Source organism: Salmo salar, chromosome ssa10 (assembly GCF_905237065.1).
Source record: "Salmo salar chromosome ssa10, Ssal_v3.1, whole genome shotgun sequence".
Classification (NCBI taxonomy): domain Eukaryota; kingdom Metazoa; phylum Chordata; class Actinopteri; order Salmoniformes; family Salmonidae; genus Salmo; species Salmo salar.
In genome coordinates, this window is record NC_059451.1 from 99443092 (window position 1) to 99464276 (window position 21185).

Genomic DNA, 21185 nt, shown 5'->3' on the forward strand with positions numbered 1-21185 from the left:
TCGCCTTGATGTGCCATCCTGGATGAGCTGCACTACCTGAGCCACTTGTGTGGGTTGTAGACTCCGTCTCATGCTACCACTAGAGTGAAAGCGCCGCCAGCATTCAAAAGTGACCAAAACATCAGCCAGGAAGCATAGGAACTGAGAAGTGGTCCGTGGTCCCCACCTGCAGAACCACTCCTTTATTGGGGGTGTCTTGCTAATTGCCTATAATTTCCACCTGTTATATATTCCATTTGCACAATAGCATGTGAAATTTATTGTCAATCAGTGTTGCTTCCTAAGTGAACAGTTTGATTTCACAGAAGTGTGATTGACTTGGAGTTACATTGTGTTGTTTAAGTGTTCCCTTTATTTTTTTGAGCAGTGTATATTTATATAAATATATATATTCTACTTTGTATCCCTCATTTACTCAAGTGTTTCCTTTATTTTGGCAGTCACCTGTAGAACGTACGGAGAAGTATAGCTTATAACGTTGCGGATAAAGTTTGAAATGACAATTTAATGTGTACAACATCTAAAGACCTGCATCACTATTACCAAAAGGACATATTTGGGTGTTTTTGGAGCCTTTGTTCATGTTTTTTTGGGGCCTCCATACTACACAACAAGGATGAGGAAGTGATTTGCTGTTTGGGGTAAATTTCTCAAAAACATGTGTAATAACACAAAAATCAAATCAAATGTATTTATATAGCCCTTCTTACATCAGCTGATATCTCAAAGTGCTGTACAGAAACCCAGCCTAAAACCCCAAACAGCAAGCAATGCAGGTCCGTATTTTTGCGATTGCAAACGTAATAAAATGGTGGTCCGATAGTCCAGGATTATGAGGGGGAAAAAACATTAAGATCCACAACATTTATTCCACGAGACAAAACTAGGTCCAGAGTATGACTGTGGCAGTGAGTAGGTCCAGAGACATGTTGGACAAAACCCACTGAGTCGATGATGGCTCCGAAAGCCTTTTGGAGTGGGTCTGTGGACATTTCCATGTGAATATTAAAGTCACCAAAAATGTGAATATTATCTGCTGTGACTACAATGTCCGATAGGAATTCAGGGAACTCAGTGAGGAACGCTGTATATATATAAAAAAAAAATGTATGAAATGTATGCATTCACTACTGTAAGTCGCTCTGGACAAGAGCGTCTGCCAAATGACTAAAATGTATATGGCCCAGGAGGCCTGTAAACAGTAGCTATAAAAAGTGATTGAGTAGGCTGCATAGATTTCATGACTAGAAGCTCAAGACAAAAACGTTGTTTTTCTTTTGTAAATTGAAATTTGCTATCGTAAATGTTAGCAACACCTCCGCCTTTGCGTGATGCACGGGGGATATGGTCACTAGTGTAACCAGGAGGTGAGGCCTCATTTAACACAGTAAATTCATCAGGCTTAAGCCATGTTTCAGTCAGGCCGATCACATCAAGATTATGATCAGTGATTAGTTCATTGACTATAACTGCCTATGAAGTGAGGGATCTAACATTAAGTAGCCCTATTTGGAGATGTGAGGTATCACAATCTCTTTCAATAATGGCAGGAATGGAGGAGGTCATTATTCCAGTGAGATTGCTAAGGCGAACACCGCCATGTTTAGTTTTGCCCAACCTAGGTCGAGGCACAGACACGGTCTCAATGGGGATAGCTGAGCTGACTACACTGACTGTGCTAGTGGCAGACTCCACTAAGCTGGCAGGCTGGCTAACAGCCTGCTGCCTGGCCTGCACCCTATTTCATTGTGGAGCTAGAGGAGTTAGAGCCCTGTCTATGTTCGTAGATAAGATGAGAGCACCCCTCCAGCTACAATGGAGTCCGTCACCCTCAACAGGCCAGGCTTGGTCCTGTTTGTGGGCGAGTCCCAGAAAGAGGGCCAATTATCTACAAATTCTATCTTTTGGGAGGGGCAGAAAACAGTTTTCAACCAGCGATTGAATTGTGAGACTCTGCTGTAGAGCTCATCACTCCCCCTAACTGGGAGGGGGGCCAGAGACAATTACTCGATGTCGACACATCTTTCTAGCTGATTTACACGCTGAAGCTATGTTGCGCTTGGTGACTGACTGTTTCATCCTAACATCGTTGGTGCCGACGTGGATAACAATATCCCTATACTCTCTACACTTGCCAGTTTTAGCTTTAGCCAGCACCATCTTCAGATTAGCCTTAACGTCGGTAGCCCTGCCCCCTGGTAAACAGTGTATGATCGCTGGATGATTCGTTTTAAGTCCAATACTGCGGGTAATGGAGTCGCCAATGACTAGGGTTTTCAATTTGTCAGAGCTAATGGTGGGAGGCTTCGGCATCTCAGACCCCGTAACGGGAGGAGTAGAGACCAGAGAAGGCTCGGCCTCTGACTCCGACTCGATGCTTAATGGGGAGAACCGGTTGAAAGTTTCTGTCGGCTGAATGAGCGACACCGGTTGAGCATTCCTACAGTATTTCCCTCCAGAAGCCATGAGAAAGTTGTCCGGCTGCGGGGACCGTGCGAGGGGATTTATACTAACGTTACTATCTGTACTTAAGACGCCGTTTCATCCTTTCCTACACTTAAATTACCATTGCCTAACAATTGCGTCTGAAGCTGGGCTTGCAGCACAGCTATCCTCGCTATAAGGTGATCTTTCTCCTGTATGAGTACAGCGACTGCAATTAGAAGGCATCAATATAATGTTACTTAGCTTCGGCTGTTGGAGGTCCTGACGAACCATGTCCAGATAAAACGTCCGGAGGAAAAAGTTAAATGAAAAAGAGTTGAGTGAGGGAAAAACGAAAAATATAAAACAGTAATAAAAGTAAAAACCGTAAAGTTGTCAGGTAGCAAAGTAAGGTTGGCAACAAAATCACACAGCAGCACGTAAAACAAGTCTGCAAGTTGTGACCGGAAAAGGTGTCTGGACCCTTTGATAACATTCAATTTACATCCAAACGTTTGATTTGGTTGTATTTTTTTAATTGAACTTCTACTTTAAAATGGATCTAACAGCAAGGAGGGAGGAACTGTGCTGCTTGAACGAGGGGCAAGGCTTGCTGTATGTGGGAAGCAGTTGCAAGAGGAGAAAAAAGTAAATTATCAAATCGGACGTCACACATGCGACTGTGGTGTTTCAAAACGATTTAATGCAATATGAATCTCTTGCAAAATGGATATTGCACGTCAATATTGAGATTTTGATGTGAATTTGATTAATTGTGCAGCCCTAACACACACACAGTGCCATTGATTACTATTGAGGGCCTTCAACCTGTCAGACACTGAGGCACGGTGAAATTTCCAAAACAGAAGAGCTTGGTAATTCTTCTTTAGTGCGACAATTAAAGGGTAGGAATCATGAGTTTTTACATACCAAATTAACAGTGTAGTAAAATACTTAGCAACTTAAGTAACCAGATTGTTACTACAACCAGTTATGTTTTGGGGGGTTTTACATATTTAACTTATTTCGAATATCTTCTAAACTAACCACAATGCAATATGGAAAATCTACTCTGCGTTAGCTAGCTCGAGCTGGTTAACGTTAGCCGCGCAGAGTGTCGTTGTTGACTCTTCCCCTATGCCCAATGCAGTCTCTGGACTATTGCCTCTGGAATTTTCCTCACTATATTGGATTAGCGGTCTCTCCCTCCGTCGGTGAAACGGCCTCTCCCTCTGTAGGGCCTCTTTCCTTGGCAGCTAACGCAACCGTCAAGTCTTGCCTCACTTTACTTTTTTGTTGTTGTGTTCTGTGGGTTCCGGCTTGTGCTAGACTAGTTGATGTTGTTATCTGGCTTACTACTGAGCTATGTCGACCGTGGTGGTTGGCTAGGCTGGCTAAAATAATTCAATTTTGCTGGCTGGCCAAGATAACTGCATATACCTGTAACATTATTTGATAACTGGTTTGATGGCGTTATGTATTTCCAAAGCGTCGGCTTACTTTAATGTAGCTGTAAGCTAGGTGTTGATAGCAAATGGCTGACTCATGAAGTGCTAATGTAACGCTAGAAGGCTGGTAGGGCTAACGTTAGCAGGCTAGTAGGGCTAATGTTAGCAGGCTAGTTGGCTAGCAACCTTGCAAGCTGATTTGTAAACAATATTTGTAAAGTACTTGCATGCAAGTTGGCTGAAAATTAAATTGAAACCAGTAGTCATGACTGCAAATGATTTGGTTTTATTTTAAGTTACACATCTAAAGTTATACATTTGAAGTTATTTCTGTTGGCTTTTACAATTTAAGGAATAGGCTGGCTTGACCAGTACTCTAAACTGCATCACACCAAGCAAAAATCATTTCTGGCATGACTTCGGCATTCTGATCTATTGCATGTAATAACAAAAAAAAAAAGAAAAGTGAGGTGTAACTTTGCATTGGGCCTTCTGATGCGTATACTAATGCAAATCCATGACTAATGCAAATCCATGTGTTACGTTTATGCTACCTACCCTTTAAGAACAGGCACAGTCTTCATACAGAACCTCACCAATCTGAGGTGACCTCAAGTCAGTAGGAGTGATCAATGAGACGGAAAAGAGGATGGAGGTAAAAGGGTGAATAGAAGAGTGGAGGTCTTACCTTGCTGCCTAATGTTTTGTAAAACCGGTACTCCAAATGCAGCTGTGGTGCCCTTGATTTGATTGGTTCCTGGAAGAATAACACAAAAAGGAAACACTTCAGTTAAAGGTGGGCTTTTCATTCACTGCACAATATGAATTACACCTACAATAAATATGAAAATTAATTTAAATAATTATCATTCAAACAAACCACTTTCAAATTAAGGTTCAGAAATTGATTAATTAGAATGTAACTGACTATTAAAATAAATATTTATCATGATTTTGATAGCTGCTCATTGGGCCAATACACTTTAGAAAGAGGATAATCTCATAAGGGAAATAATCAGAAATAAGGCTTGGGTGGTATACCGGGGTATTTGAAAACAGCAACGGGATGAATTTTCAATACGGTCGAAACTATTTTTTTAGTTTTTCAGTACATCTTAATATTTGTATCTCTTTAAGTAAATACCTGCAGTCAACTTGTGCAATGCATTAGGAGATGAAGCAGATTGCAATCTTCATTTCACAGGTCACATTATGAAGCTTAAGTATAGGGCGGCGCACAATTGGCCCAGCGTTGTCCAGGTTAGGGGAGGGTTTGACCGGGGTAGGCCGTCATTGTTAAAAAAAAAAAAAAGTTTACATTCATTTTATTTCACCAGGTAGGCCAGTTGAGAACAAGTTCTCATTTACAACATGACCTGGCCAAGATAAAGCAAATAAATGTAAATATAAAAAAATATATTTTTTAAAAATGGTAAAATAATGATTTGTTCTTAACTGACTTGCCTAGCAAAATAACGGTTAATTAAACAAAAATTAAGTAGCTCCCCAGAACAGCTGAGCCAGTCACGTTTGATTGTAAATAGCACAATGGGAAAAAGCGGGAGCAGGTCCAGCAGTGTATTGACAGGGGACGTGTTTTATATTGAAAGTCAGTTTTTTGCTTTAATAGAGTGATCAGGGTCATGCAATTATAGTTTTCCTTCACAGAAAATACATTAGTGCAACTCATTCAGCAGAAAACAGCTTCATTTTCATCAGATGACTACAGAAGTGCAACGCAATTTGATTGGCAGCCACACAAGTAAATGAGGTTACAATGAAAATGCAAGGTATTTTTTGCAAAAACGATGCATGGACATCATATTACTAATGTTTAGGCCTATCATAGAAAGAATGTAGCCAGCTACATTAATGTTTTGTTTTTACCAGAGAAGAATACGAGAAAAGTACTGGAGAAAAGTAGCTACACACCAGTCAGAGCACTGTCTGCTGATAGAATGCCCATTTTGTGAATTCTCAGAGTTTAGAAGCGCAACTGAAGCACAGAATTAGTCGGATGCCGAGCAGAAATTACAAGTAGTATTTTAGGTCTATGCTTACAAAATGCAGCAAGATATGTTATGCGTTTTATATATTTTTCCTGCATGAAAAAACGCAGAACTCTGCGTTAGCAAGTTCAACTCAGGGGTCGTGTTATCTTAGTAAGTGACTGAATTAATAAGGTGACGGGGCATCATATTGTGTTAGCTTTCTGCCATGTTTGAAAAGTCAAAGCCCTTTGGATAAGTTATTGTACAGCTGCCACTGTTGTCATCTTGATTTCCTTGTTTTTTTTCTCCAGTCCGTTCTTGGCCCGTCTGCTCCTCCCCTTCTTCTCCGAGCAGAGGAGACAGGCCCATTACTCTGGCGACTTCAGACAGCATGTAGACATGCTGATGCAGAGGCAGTACTGTTCTTCCTTCAGACAAGCATGTTCATTTGCACAATGTCTCGTTCAAATCGGGCTTGCAAATGTCCAAATTCAACAAAAAGACATTCGGTAGCTACTACCTACACATGTATAACTTTATGAGCTGGATTGCCTGTCTTTGCAATTCAGTTATTTTTGTTTGCGCTCGTTAGCATATTTAGCTAGCAGCCTACGTGGAAATTGGCTATTGTGCTTATTTTGTTAGCATTCTGGTAAGAGATGCCCAATAGGCTTCATCTTGTGTTTTTGGAGTTCCCTTGTGTACTAAGCCAGTAATACCGTAAATCCCGTGGTGAGAGAAGGACAATATCAAAATCAGGATACTGCCCAACCCTAATAAGGCTCCATACTTACCAATTTTATTGCAACATACTCATTGGTGTAGAGGTTTTTACCTGGATAACAAAAAAAAGGTTATTAGAAGGTTGGGTAAACAACTTATTTGAAACAGATGAGATGGCACCATCCAGTGCAGCCACCAAGGAATATTTTAGGAGTCTTAAGGAACCATTTAAACTCCCATAGGTCTCGAAGACACATGCTTCACAAATAACAGTGATGACTGAACAAAGCGTCTGGAAAGTCAGAGGCGATACAACGTTCGAATTGGACAGTTGAAATGAGGACAATAACCAGGGGCCTCTAATGCACCATTAGGCATCTGCATATGCCTATTGTGCAATGCCATGTATTGCAGTTTGTGAACCCTATCACGTGTAGCCTACCACTGGGTGCATGTCCTGCATAAAACTACCAACTTCAAATGAATGAACAAAGCCAAAGTAATTTTTTCCTCTATTTTCCTCGAATGATCCGTCTCTGATGGTAATAGAGTGAGCGAGGCATACATTCTCTCCTAAGTCAGGGGAAAGCAACAAGACTCAGCCGCGGGCCAATTTTTGGCTGAAAGGATGGTCGGGGGGCAGGAACATAATTCTAACAATTTGCAGGCTGCAAATTGGACCACAACTAAGCCCAAAAATAGATTGTATATCAAAATCATAATTGTATACCTTGATTACATTGAGACACGATCCCATACAGTGCCTTAAGTACTCATACCCCCTGACTTATTCCACATTGTTGTGTTACTGCCTGAATTCAAAAAGGATTAAATATTTTTTAATATCACAATACCCCACAATGAAAGTGAAAACATGTATTTAGAAAAGTTTTCACATTTACTGAAATTGAAACGCAGAAATATAATTTACATAAGTATTCACACTGAGTCAATAATTGTAGAATCACCTTTTGCAGCAATTACAGCTGTGAGTCTTTCTGGGTTAGTCTAAGAGCTTTGGACACCTGGACTGTGTGACATTTCCCTATTATTATTATTTTCTAAATTATTCAAGCTCTGTTAAATTGGTTGTTGATCATTGCAAAACAAATATTTTCAGATCTTGCCACAGATTTTCAAGTAGCTTTAAGTCAAAACTAACTCGGTCAATCAGGAACATTCACTGTCTTCTTGGAAAGCAACTCCAGTATAGATTTGGCCTTGTGTTTTAGGTCATTGTCCTGCTGAAAGTTGAATTCATCTCCCAGTGTCTGACGGAAAGCATAACATGATGCAGCCACCAGTATGCTTGAAAATATGGAGTGTGGTACTCAGTAATGTGTTGTATTGGATTTGCCCCAAACATAACCCTTTGCATTCAGAACAAAGTTAATTTCTTTGCCACATGTTTTGCAGTTTTACTTCAATACCTTACTGCAAACAGGATGCATGTTTTAGAATATTGTTATTCTGTACAGTCTTCCTTTTAACTCTGTCAATTAGGTTAGTATTGTGGAGTAACTACAATGTTGATGAGCCATCCTCAGCTCTCCCATCACAGCCATTAAACTCTGTTTAAAAGTCACCACTGGCCTCATGGGAAAATCCCTGAGCATTTTCCCTCCTCTCCTGCAACTGAGTTGGGAAGGACACCTGTATCTTTGTAGTGACTGGGTGTATTGACACACCATCCAAAGTGTAATTAAGAACTTCACCATGCTCAAAGGGATATTCAATGTCTGCTTCCCTGGTCTTTGTGGTTGAATCTGTGTTTGAAATGTACTGCTCAACTGAGACCTTACAGATAATTGTATGTGTGGGGTACAGAGATGAGTCATTCAAAAACCACGTTCAAAACTATTATTGCATACAGAGTCCATGCAACTTATGTGAATTGTTATGCAAATGTTTAATCCTGAACTTATTTAGGCTTGCCATAACAAAGAGGTTGAATACTTACTGACAAGACATTTCAGCTTTTCTTTGTTAATTAATAATAAAAACATTTAAAACAATTCCACTAACATTATGGGGTATTGTGTGTAGGCCTGTGACAAAAAAATAAGTCAATTTAATACATTTTAAATTCAGGCTGTAAACAACTAAATGTGGAAAAAGTCAAGGGGTGCATACTTTAAGGCACTGTATGTCTCTTTTATTCGTGGGAATACATCAACAGATTTCCTGAATGAAACTCATTTTTAGATAAATTAATAGGAGGGATTTCGTGAATTTAACTATTTATTTTACTTTGGGGGCACAAAAAAATTCCCCTGGGCTGCCTTTTGCCGACCCCTGCTGTAAGTGATATTGCAATACAAAAGGTGTCATCTGAGAGAAGTGCAGCATAAATCCCCTTGCAGGCATGTGAATTTCAGCACGTTTGCGGGGCAAGCTGAGAATGAAAGTGCTGACGCCAACAGTGTGACACTAGGTAGGAAAGTGAGAACAACAAGGCTTGTGTTTGGATGCAATGATCCTGCACAGAGCAGTGCAATGATATTTGTATAAGTGTGGGGGAATACGTTGGACAGTGGGAGAACATTGATAATTGTAGGATTCAAGTACTTTACTTAAAATACTACATAAAGTGAAATTATGCATTTTGAAATGGACCACTAATATTTTGAGATTCCTGACAAAAAAATGTCAAAGGTTTAGTATACACATCATGGAGGCTTATTTTATGGTTAGCACCAGCTCAATGAAGACACCTTGTGACATGTTCTATTCATAACAAATACAATCCTCTATTTGAACATTGAGATTGTTCATTGTTGAAATTCCAACAATTTGTTGTGAGGTCCCTTGATTAACAAAGTAGAGTTAGGACGATAAACCAAAAATGTATCGACACAGACCATACCGATCACTTATCGCAGGAAATTAACTGATATTGTTCATTATGATAAGTAGCCTACACTAGTGAAATGCAAAGTTTGAAATTAGTTCGCTAATATGGGTGATTGTTAAAGGGACAATTGATGGTTACAACCATCAAACTAGTAGTAGCAATTTAAAGGATCATTAAAAAAAAGAAAATTGGTGCACATTAATGTTATAAACTTACCATTCCATTTATCATAATAACATAAATTAAGGAAATGTTTCACAATATGTATTTTTGTCCATATCGCCCAGTTCTATAACAAAGTAAAATGTGATTAAATCTAGTCAAAAGACAACACAGGACTGAATAACAACTCCCTCCTAAGTCATTAAGTATTTACATAAAATGTTAAGATGTCTTGCACCCAGTAGGCTTTTTAAATGTCAGGAGTTAAGGCCTTTATTAAATCCCTCAAAAGTGAGTAGATGAGCCTATGGAACCCAGCCACACTCATGCTGAGTGACAATGCCATAGGCAAACAATAGGCCTCAGAACTTCAGCAGTACATGCCTTGAGCATACCAGAGAAGAGCCATTCTCTTGCCCACCCCCTCCCGGACTATTTTCCATGTGGGCGGCAGCAGAGCAGAGGGAAGGAGAATCTTAGTCTTTCAACCAGTTTCAGGACAGAGCCATTTCAGTACAAACAGTAAAGTTTGAGTTCTCTGGCTATAGCTCAGTCATTTCATATGGCTTAATGCTCCTCACTGTCCTACCTGGAGAAGATAGTCATTAGACAACCCAGATATCTTAGATGGAGGTACAGGGGGATAGACACTCAGCTCTCAAAGTTATTATCCATAATGAAAATGAAATACATATTCGCTGCCAATGTAATCTGGGTGTCAATTCAGGTGTCTACAGCCATGGCAGTTTAGCTGGGGCCTGAACTCATTATGATGCTGTCATTGCATCCAACTTGAATCATCATGTCGAGATATGATAATATTAACAGTATGTTTAACAAAGTTTACACAGTTAAGCCCCATGTACAATTTGATAGTGAGGGTGAAAAGAGGGCACTAGGAATATATCAGTGAACAAGGTTTTACATTTCCAAGAGGAGTAGAACATAGTCAAGGCCCAATATTTTCAGCTTTAAACAAATGTTCATACATCCAGTATATACTGTATCATCATTTCCAAACACCTAAAAATATACCAAATGTATTATTTAAAGGGTTAGGCTGTTCTTACCTAACTTCAGCTCTCCAAAGTTACCACAGCCGATCTTCTTGCCCACACGGAAGTTGGGACCCACCATGAGCACTCCGGAGGAGCCTGATCCCGAGGGGCGCGAATGCCCGCTGCGACCCTGACCTGCCTTGCTGCCGCGTGCAGGTCTCTCACCCTCTTTCTCCCGTGGGTGCTCCATGGCTCAAGGTGCCACCCAGAGGACTGGAATGGGAGGGTGTGCTCCCTGACAGGGGCTGCTCTGCAGCTGGGCAAAGGGGCAACGGGCTCTGCCACCGCCCGCCCCTGTCACTGTGACCTTGACATTTCGGTGGGAAGCAAGAGCTTTCACAGGTATCCTGGAAACGAGGGGAAAGGAAATGTCAGAAATAGTCTAATTTAATTGTCCTGCTGAGATGAACCATGCAGTGACTAGGTACTGATAACCCATGACAACCCCACTGCAGGATAAAAGAACTCCACAAAAAACATTCTGACCACTTCAACTATATTGTTTACCAGAGTATATCTACACTGGAGTCCTTAATTTATACTTTTTCCCAGAGCCCCATGGTAATCCCCAGTCTGACAAGCTTCCTGGACAGTTCAGATGTGTGCCATCCTGCACTATCCACAAGTTTTTCACATAGCCCCATGTAAAGTAGCCTAAGTGTTAGGCCTATCCTAGGGCTACATGTTTGCAATATTATTATCCTGTTGTTTTCTGCACACACAAAAATGTAATACTTTATTTAGCAAATTTCAAGCAGTGGCTCCATAAATGTCATGACTCCCACAGTATCAATTGTCTTCACAACATGTTTGACAGCCATCTCGATACGAATTATATAACTCGCAAGACAAATATTACCAAATTCAAAATCAGTCTCATAAATCTCAGATTACATGCAGGGGCTACTTTATCAGCCCCCAGGAGATTGTTGGTAGTGGCTATTAGGGGAACCTCCTCCAAGACAGTATTTGCTTAATTGATCTTATTCCACCTCATAAGTACAGAGGCAGTGCAGATTGGCGATAATTTGCCAAGGTCATGAAGAGGAATGAGAGAGATGTGGCAGCATTAGTAGCCAGTCCCCTTAACCTCCCTATTCAATGCAAGGGCTGTGGCTTGGGACTCTGTTGGTTTATGACAACACAGGGAACCACAAACACAGCAGACCAGGCCTTATGAATAGCTCCCTTAAAAATTGAAATGATTAAACCTTAACTGATTTGGCAGCAGTGAAACTGGCATGTCAGTAACACACTGGCCAGAAGTGACAGGGAGGTGAGGTACTGTGCAACAGCAACACGATTAACAGTGGTCGTTGCCAATTACAACAGATTTAACAAAGCAATTTTGAGGAAAACGCTACCGAAGTTCAACCAACACATTGACTGTTGTACTCATGCTGGTTAAATATTGTACCACTGCTACTCAACTTTTCGAAATGCCTACAAGGCCCTCCCCTGCCATCCCTTCTACAAATCTCATCATGATTCTATTTTTCTACTCCCTTCCTATCGGCAGAAATTCAAACAGGAAGTACCTGTGCTAAGGTCTATTCAACGCTGGTCTGACCAATCAGAATCCATGCGTAAAGACTGTTTTGATCACGCGGACTGGGATATGTTCCGTGTAGCCTCAGAATAACATTGACGAATGCACGGATATGGTGACGGAGTTCATCAGGAAGTATATAGGAGATGTTGTACCCACTGTGACTTAAAACCTACTCAAACCAAACCAGAAACAGCAGATAGACGGCAGCATTCGCACAAAACTGAAAGCGCGAACCACCGCATTTAACCATGGAAAGGTGACTGGGAATATGGCCGAATACAAACAGTGTAGTTATTCCCTCCGTAAGGCAATCAAACAGGCAAAACGTCAGTATAGAGACAAAGTGGAGTCGCAATTCAACGGCTAAGACACGAGACGATGTGGCAGGGGCTAGAGACAATCCCGGACTACAAAGGGGGAAACCAGCCACGTCGGACACCGACGTCTGCTTCCGGACAAGCTAAACACCAATTTCGCCCGCATTGAGGATAACACAGTGCCACCGCTGTGGGCTCTCCTCCGTGGCCCACGTGAGTAAGACATTTAAGCGTGTTAACCCTCGCAAGGCTGCCGGCCCAGACGGCATCCCTAGCCAGCGTCCTCAGAGCATGCGCAGACTAGCTGGCTGGAGTGTTTACGGACATATTCAATCACTCCCTATCCCAGTCTGCTGTTCCCACTTGCTTCAAGATGTCCACCATTGCTTTCTTGGGTACAGGAAGAAAGGTAACTGAACCTAATGACTATTGCCCCGTAACACTCACTTCTGTCATCATGAAGTGCTTTGAGAGGCTAGTCAAGGATCATATCAGCTCTACCTTACACCGTAGACCCACTTCAATTTGCTTACCGCCCCAATAGATCGACAGACGATGCAATTGCCATCACACTGCCCTATCTCATCTGGACAAGAGGAATACCTATGTAAGAATGCTGTTAATTGAATAGAGCTAAGCATTCAAAACCATAGTACCCTCCAAAGCTCATCATTAAGCTTGAGGCCCCGGGTCTGAACCCCGCTGTATGCAACTGGGTCCTGGACTTCCTGATGGGCCTTCCCAGGTGGTGAAGGTAGGAAACAACACCTCCACTTCGCTGATCCTCAACACAGGGGCCCCACAAGGGTATGTGCTCAGCCCCCTCCTGTACCCCCTATTCACCCATGACTGCGTGGCCACGCATGCCTTCAACTCATTGATCAAGTTTGCAGACAACGCAACAGTAGTAGGCCTGATTACTAACAATGGCAAGGACAGCCTACCGGGAGGAGGTGAGAGCTCTCAGAGTGTGGTGTCAGGAAAATAACCTCTCACTCAAAACAAAAGGAGCTGATCGTGGACTTCAGGAAAGAGCAGAGGGTGCACGCCCTATCCACATTGACGGGAACGCAGTGAAGAGGGTGGAAAGCTTCAAGTTCCTAGGCGTACACATCACAGGTCAGTACAAGTGCATCAAAGTTGGGACCGAGAGACTGAAAAACAGCTTCTATCTCAAGGCCATCAGACTGTTAAATAGCCATCACTAGCCGGCTTCCACCCGGTTACGCAACCCTGCACCTTAGAGGCTGCTGCCCTATATACAGACTTAGAATCACTGGCCACTTTAATAAGGGAACACTAGTCACTTTAATGTTTCAATAATGTTTACATACTGCTTTACTCATCTCATATGTATATACTGTATTCTATTCTACTTTAGTCAATGCCACTCCGACTTTGCTCAATCCAATATTTATATATTTCTTAATTCATGTGTATTGTTTTTAGATACTACTGCACTGTTGGAGCTAGGAATACAAGCGTGTCGCTACACCCGCAATAACATCTGCTCAATATGTTTATGTGACAAATACATTTTGATTTGAAGAGTTTAAAATGTTTAAGCTGAAAATCTCACATTTGTTACGAATCATTGTGTTTCCTGTTCTTATTCATTTTCCATTTAAGTCTTGCTTCTCCAGAGATAAGTGCAGTTTCAAACTGCACTTTGGCTCATAATGAATAGGATTTCTTTAATGCTGTAAACATTAGCCTTAGCATTCAACTGTAGATCGTGCACCTTGACAACAAGCTACAAACCAGGAACTGTGTTCTAAATATATGCACTAGTGACCTTGTCAAAGTGACACAGACCCTGTGTTTTTTTTGGTCTGTGGAGGCAAACTTACAGGACCTTGGCACTAATGTGAGGGATATTACTGCCATGAATATAGTCACAAACATTATTAAAATGTGACCTTTTAGAAAATATACCATATTTGTAACTAATAGGCATATGTAGGCTACCTATATACTGTACTATCTACACAGTGAGAGTTTAGGCTATTAACTACAACCATTATAGTGGATAGGCCTACATACTAGGTGAATCAATTATTTCCCATACATTAAGAAATTAGACTACATCACACATTTTGGGGAATTGACCTAGCCTCAGTAATCATGACGGTATATGATATATTTGCCACTACTAGACCGAAATGAAACATAGCAGGACAGGTCTCACTAACCTGCAGAAAACATTAAGCGTTTGGTTAATAATTAATTAAAGAAAGTCATGGAAGAAAGTCAATGTCTTCAGATCCCCCTTCATTTCCTACAATTGTCTGCTCCATCTCCCTCTGACAATGGCAGGAGAGGGCCTTGGTGCTAGGGATATGTCAATGTACACCACAATATGGTTTTGTTATTCAGCTGAGTGACATGGGATCTCACAAATTAGGCCAGCTTCCTATGAGAGATGTCCTGCGCTTGGATCAAAGCGTTTCTATTTGCAGAGAAGTGATAGAAGGGGGGGGAGCAGTCACTGTGAGATGGCTATCAAAAGACAAAGACAGTTCTGTGCTTCCTGCACCCTAGATGCAAGACCTTCAAACATTTGACTGTTTCACTAGGGCCATAGTTTGTTACAAGGCTGGTTAGGAGACCCTTTTCTCAAGCTAAACCTATCTGCGTGCTCAGACTGCATCTGACAGTGACTGCCCAGCAAAGCATTTTCCCTCCATTGTCCATGAAGAGTATTGATGGAAACGAGTTAGTCTGGCACATCGATCAAATCAGTGCAAATAACCCTTGACGTGCAGCATCCAATCAGACCTGGGGTCACAGAGAATGGACGTAATATCAGACAAAGGCACTTTCGGCATAGAGGGGCTTCATGAATAATTGAAACCTGTAAAAGTTTGAGATGGGATTCACCAGTCAAGTGAGGGGAGGCGGATATAAACCGTTACAAAGACGAGATGAACAAGACACTATTATATCTCCTCTCCTTCCAGTTTACTACACTTCAGACCATTTACACTACAAGAAATGCCAGTAATGTGGAGGAGAACTTTAGCAAAAGGCAGTGCCATGAACACAGTCCAATACTGGAGGAAATTATCATGGGAAAAAATGAATTTAGACCTACAGTATGTTTGACAGGCCTTTTTCTTTAAGGATTGTTTTCAGAGTGGTCATGTTCCATGTGCACTAATTCAAGACATTCTAGGATTTCATTTCAATTTCAGGTTCACTGATGCCTTACTAGTTCTTTGGAGTGACAAGGCTGTGGAGAGGGGTTTTTACACTTCAATCCAGTTACAGCCCAATGAAAATAGGCTGTTTTTTCTTAAGGCAGGACAAATAAAAAGTACAGGGGCAGGTCTTTTACATGCCATTGTGACAAAGGCTGGTGTTTCAATAGAGAATGTTTGTGTGTGTCTCACGCCTGCAGTGACTCAGTCACACCACCCTCACATATTCCCACTTCAGAACTAGTGGAACGCTCCCTCCATCTCTCCTCATTTTTGAAGCGGTTCTGCATAGCTCCTGCTGTTATGCGAAGTCCAGCTCTGTGCACCTCGCCCACTTCATGGTTAAGCCTACTATAGAGCCCCACAGTGTAGGTGTCATAATACGCATAAAACCTAGAGGTCAAACAGGGAAATGGTTCCAGTCGTTTAACCAACATTTATTTTTCCCATATGGGATTTTACAAAAACTTAAAGGGCGGTGTTTCATGTAGGCTTACCCTGGCATGACATTTTGATAACCATGTTCATCCCTCTTGGACATGGTGACTTATCAATATATTCAACTTTTTATTCTGATTCGAAAATGATAATTAGCATTAATGTAGACATGATGCAAGACTACAAATCCCTGCAAGGTCCTGCACATCAACTCTAGCTGACACCTTTGCAAACAGGTATTGTCAATTGTCCATTTAAAGAGACTTAACCAATTTATTAATTACTACATTCAGCTAACATTAGATCAGATCATCATGGTATTTGTAGTTCTTTATGATAGCCACATAAGCAGCTAATTAGCGTTTCATTTATTGCAGGTAAATACAGGCAAATATATTGATAATAGTCACCTTGTCCTAGAGAGATTTACACAGTTATCAAAATGTTACGCCAGGGTAAGCCTACACAAAACACAGCCCTTATTTTAAGTGTTTCCAAAATCCCCTATGGGAAACATGAATTGTGAAAAAACGATTAGAACCATTTCCCTGTTTGACCGCTAGGTTTTATGGGTATTATGAATCATAATGTGGTACACTATAATGTGTGGAATGACACAGTAGCCACTACACTGCTGTTGTTGTTTGATGTGTGTGTGTTTCAAATGCATTCTCACTCTACCTGAATAGCTAACAACTTCATTTTTATAGAGACCTGTGTATTCTTTCCATTCACGGTGTTTAATCAAATGAAACAATGTCACACCGTCATGGAGTGAAGTTCTTATGTTGCCAAACGTTACACAATGGACAGCTCAAACTATGACAAATTAATAATAAAAAATACAAACAGGTTGTTCATACCTTTCTAACAGATGGAAATGTCCTGTTCAATTTGAGCCTTCACAGGGCTCCTTTAAGACAGTATCTGATGGTAGAGTGCAAGTTTTGGTGTCATTTTAAACCTTACTGTATGCTCTGGAATATAGGTTAGGCCTAAAGAGCATTATGGGTTACAAAGAGCGTTTCAAAAAAATTCAGCTATGATAAACCCCTGCTACACAGTGATGTAACATGGACAGTCCTGTGTTACCATGGAGTCAAGAACATGCAGTGAAGAAAAACAAAAATTAACACCTGCTCGCCAAGTTTAACACACTGGAAACACAGGCAGAAAGGTTGGGAAGTCTGCAAGAGTAAACTTAAAGCAGGAGTAATTTTGTCTGGATATAACAACCTGGCCACAGGCCTAGATTAACAGGGGAAAAAATTGGCAATGTTAAATCATCTCTTCAAAGCTACAGAAAGATGCAGGACTGCCACCGATGGTCTCTGACTAGCCGATCAGAATCAAACCTCCAAGCAGCATAGTTAACTAGCGTACAATGTACTTAAGGTAGATCCGATGGTACATTCAACGCATGGTACATTTATTTTCAACCAACCTTTGGCCTACTTGTCGATACTTTCTACATTCTCGATGTGGAAGGCAACTGGTGTCTTATAAAATGTCTGTTTCCAGTTGTTGGTGGAACTCTGATACCCAGAGAATATTCCACAAAAAAAATGTTAATCCACACCTGTGCCTTCCAAGTCAAGAATCAGCAAGTAAAGGTTGTTAAAAAATAAAAAGTTTCATGCTTTGAATGGATCATTTGATCAATCTCCAGTGCAAGCTAGCTAACTATGCTGCTGGAGGTTCGATCTGATCGGGTAGGGGCTGACTAGGTTGTCTTCATATTTAAGACTCATTGGAACATACTGCCCAAGCTTTAGTTTAGTTTTGGATTGGCATGGTGAAGGGTGTGAAACTATTGACGACAACCGGTCCACGATTCTACATGTTGAATTGGTTAAGACTGCTGGCAGGGGGTCCCTGTAACACACCGCAGGTACTGCAGGCGATGGGACTGACTTTTTTCGACTCATTTCATAATTTCATTTTATTTATTTAGCCAGGATAGCCCACTCAGTAACAATTCAGCCACTGTTTTCCAAGGAGTCCTGGGTTCCGTAGATCGTCAACTTGTTATAGCCTGATACTTCCCTGTTAACATTGTCTTAAATTCCAACCCAAACAGGACCAACACCTCAACGAACCTGTAGAGTAGATTAAACTAGAATTATTTTTTACCAAATTCTTACTTAAAGTTATTTCACGAGATAGCCTCTATTATAAGCGTCACATCTTGAAGGAGGATGTGGCTAGGCCACCTGGACAAGCCATTGAAAAGTTATTGTACATTTTATGACGAGCCTCAACTACTTGGACCCCTAACTTCTGGACAGGATCAAGGACCATACCGTTAATATGATATAGATAGCATAGCCAGTTAGCGAACGTAGGTTGCATACTACTTCAGGAAGGGTTCGATTAGTTAGCTGGAAAGACGAATATTGTTTAGCTGAAATGCTCAACTCAGACACCTGGCTACTTTGGTTCTGACAAGGTTTTGAGTAACGAGACAGATACTGGACCTAACTTACTGTAGCTAGCTTACATTAGCTAACGTTACTTATGATAAACTAGCGACTCTCCGTTTTACTTATTAGAACATAAAACGAATCCTTAATGTTAACTATTAGCCCATAAACTATATAACTAGTTAGTTAATTAACTAATGACGGAAACTCGCACTTGACTGGCAACAAACACCAACCACTCCCAATCCCAATGCACTGTCGGCACCAAACATAAACAAAACAGTGAAACCAAGATGCACTCCCTGTGTGGTCAAAATGTTGTCTAGGTAGTTCGTTAGCTAGCTGGCTAAAGGTAGCTAATTGTCCAGACACTGTCTTTAGTTCAGGCCATTAAGTTGTTAGCAAGCTAGCTGCTAAACCTAGCCTAGCCGGCGTCGTTCAGAATAGCAGCGGCTAGCTTTAGCTATTAGTCAATGTTAGCTTGCGAGGTTTGTGAAAATATCAACTTACTTTCAATGTGATCCTGGGTGCATTTACTCATTTATTTTCCGTTTGTGTAGTGACAATTCCGCCAGAAACAAGGTCGAGATGTCAATTTGGCAAAGGTTATGTCAAGCTATGCCTCCCAGAGCCCTGTTCAGTTCGCCTCCACTGATATGAAAATGTTCCGGAAGTGTTGATCCAAACCAGAAAGGAAGGAAGAGGCGAAGCGAGAGATTTTACTCCGCCCAAAATCTGTCTACGAAAATAAAACCAAGTGCGGAGTTTTTGTATGGCGGTTTGGTACAATTGTATAAATGCTAACAGATATTTTGTGGTTTCGACATGGTGGGATATTTTTGCGTTGTCAAATTAATTATGCGAGAAATGGCGGTAGAAACGCCTTTATGCGCAATTATTGATAGCCTATAATAACAATCATATCGATGTAAATTTGGGAGTTACACGATGACTTATTGTGTGGTCCTCCCACTACGACAAGGGAGACCATGCAGTTTGTTAGGCTACAGATTAAGCACATTTGGATGAACTTCACAGGGTGGTGAAAGTGCACGGTATGAGCTTGATGCTCCTTTCCAATAAATGCCGAGGGTCTTATTCTGGTGACATGATGATCGATGCTTGACAAATACAAAACATTCCTGCTCTTATCCATAATAATCTCATCATGTACCAGGGCTCTCTGACCCTGTTCCTGGAGAGCTACCCTCGTGTAAATGTTGGCTTCAACCAGAGTTGTAAACAGGGGTGAAGAAGATTTCATTTCTTCTCGGTATGTGACCTCCCACGCACCTGCACCAAAAAAATATATGTGCCCTGGACTTTCTGCCGCTTTAAGCGAGACAAAAAATGGCCACCCCCTCCTACCCCTGCTAAACGAGAATAGGCTAGTGTACAACAGCAGTCGGTCATAGGTTTGGCTTCGGGTCAATTTTTTTGTCAGCTAATAGTCGACAGAACAGAATATAATAGTGGCCCAATTCATTGGCAAATTAAACACTTTTTTTTTTTTTTTACACATCTGGTTAGTAGGCTATATAATCATGTCAATAACACATCCTAATATTTTCGAACTGATTACACTTGATAAAATCACCAATGTCTCTTAAATTAGTTTTACATTTCTTTGTGCATTGATTATTTGCAATCAAGAGAAAATGTACTATGAAAAAGTCTCAAAAGAAAGGTGGATAATGAAAATAGAAGTTTCAGGCAGAATTGACGGAGAAATATGCATATTTCTCCAATGTCAAATCAGTGTCTTGTTTGCAACGAAACGTTTGCAGTTTTCAAATAATTAAATATTAGACATCCTTATAAATCTTAACATGGCAGTTTCAAAAGTTATCTTTCCTCCCAGACAGAGGTTCCACCAAGGCAGAACAATTTAAGCTTCAACTGCTGGCTACTCGTCCATTGTTTAACCTAACAACAAAAGTGTTTCCCTATAAACTGCCTGGGATTAAACATTTTCACTTTTCAGAAAGTAAAAAGCTCAATAGCAAAGTACATTTTTCCTCTAATATTGAAAGCTGCAGCTCAGCTTCAGAATGTCATAGCGAGAAATCAATATATCCCCATATGCATGAGTCACGTATTTTGTGCGAATTTTAAAGCTGGTTTCTAGAATAATGCATCACGAAGTTAAGTGTTATAACAATGCTTATCTGGATATTTTTTATTTATTTCAAAATGTAAAGCTAAAAATGTGTATAAATTTTGCCATTTTCTTCACTCAATTTGAGCCCTGGTTTTAACCAAACACACCAAGCCCTTCCCAGGCATAAAGGTATTTAAGGAGTGCATAAAGACAGTTTTGGTCGATTTGGTTATACCGACAAATCTATGGATAGCATAATTGGGTCTGTCAAGAGGTAGGCCTCTTTTATTTTCTTTAATAGGAAGAAATAGGCTCCAGTATAGCCCTCTTGTTGTGAGTGAAGTCAAATAAAAATGAAGACAATTGTCTAAATCAATTAAATTCAGCACCATTTGCTGTCCACCTCTCTTTGATTATGCCTCAGCCGCTCCAAAGCTATTGTTTGCCCGCTTGCCTTTTTATACTGAACAAAAATCTAAACGCAACATCCCATA

At 40.8% G+C, this 21185-nt stretch overlaps 1 pseudogene; it reads right to left on the reverse strand.

Annotated features, from left to right (window-relative positions):
- The window catches only part of LOC123724499 (casein kinase I-like), a 60723-nt pseudogene extending 41435 nt beyond the window's left edge, over positions 1 to 19288 (reverse strand).
- Between the last annotated feature and the right edge of the window lie 1897 nt (positions 19289 to 21185).